This window comes from Poecilia reticulata, linkage group LG5, assembly GCF_000633615.1.
Source record: "Poecilia reticulata strain Guanapo linkage group LG5, Guppy_female_1.0+MT, whole genome shotgun sequence".
Lineage (NCBI taxonomy): Eukaryota > Metazoa > Chordata > Actinopteri > Cyprinodontiformes > Poeciliidae > Poecilia > Poecilia reticulata.
Window position 1 is genome coordinate 22717608 of NC_024335.1, and position 1218 is coordinate 22718825.

Genomic DNA, 1218 nt, shown 5'->3' on the forward strand with positions numbered 1-1218 from the left:
TCTCTTTCATCCTCTGAGCTCGGGTCCTCTACCAGAGGCCTGGGAGATTGAGGTTCCTTCAGTATCTTGGCTGTGCCTAGAACTGCACATTTCTGGACTGATCAGACACCTGCTCCAGATTGGTGGTGACTGCCCCGAAGGCCCTGATGACCATATATATGGATGGATATATAAAAATTGCTTCTTTGTGTTCTTTGGAGTTTCTGTGCCGATTAATTTTTTTGCAAAGCAATAAAAGCTGAGTAGCTCTTGCATTGTTACAAAATAAAGCTGTATTTCCTCCCTCAGCCCACTGGCTGCAATGTTGACACCTTGAGATGCAATGAGACCTAAATTCTGAACATCATGGCATGGAGTGCATCCCAGTTTTTTATGTCTGGCATATAACCATTCATTTTAGCTTTTAATATTGATCCTGTGTCCAGACAGAGGGATAATCAGTAGCTTACCATCATGATCTGTTTGTGCTGAAGATCCTGCAGCTTCCACTTCTCTTCCTAACATGATGCCTCCTCACCCTGACTCTCATACTGATAGGAGGAACCACAGAGCTCTGTTATGTTAAAGCTCAACTTCTGAAGCTGGGATGTTTTTCCACCAACAGGTTCCAGAGGAATCACCTCAAACCAGATGTTGGACTGGGTTTTATTTCACTGTCATTTGTGAATGTTAGAGCCTCATCACCATCAATATTTCCACTAAATAAGAGGCCAAAAAAAATAGTTTGATAAAGGATAAGCCTCTCAGACTCTGAGCTCAAAGTGAGATGCCCAAACTACTCTCAAGGAGACTGGTTCCAGAACCAGAGCCATGCGTCGAGGTGAGGCCGACTATTTCTAGCCGGAACCTCTCAGCCTCGCACACCAGCTCCGGTTCCTTCCCCACCAGAGAGGTGACGTTCCACCTCCCAASAGCCAGCTTCTGCAGCCCAGGATCAGACCGCCAGGGTCCCCTCCCTCGGCTGCCACCCATCACACATTGCACCCGACCCCTTTGGCCCCTCCGACAGGTGGTGAGCCCATCGGAAGGGGACCCACGTCTCCTCTTCGGGCTGAGCCCAGCTGGGCTCCATGGGTAAAAGCTCGGCCACCAGGCGCTCGCCATCGTGCCCCACCTCCAGTCCTGGCTCCAGAGTGGGGCCCCGGTGACCTGCGTCCGGGCGAGGGAACACTAAATCCAACGTTGTTACTCATCATTAGGGGTCTTCAGGCTGCACTT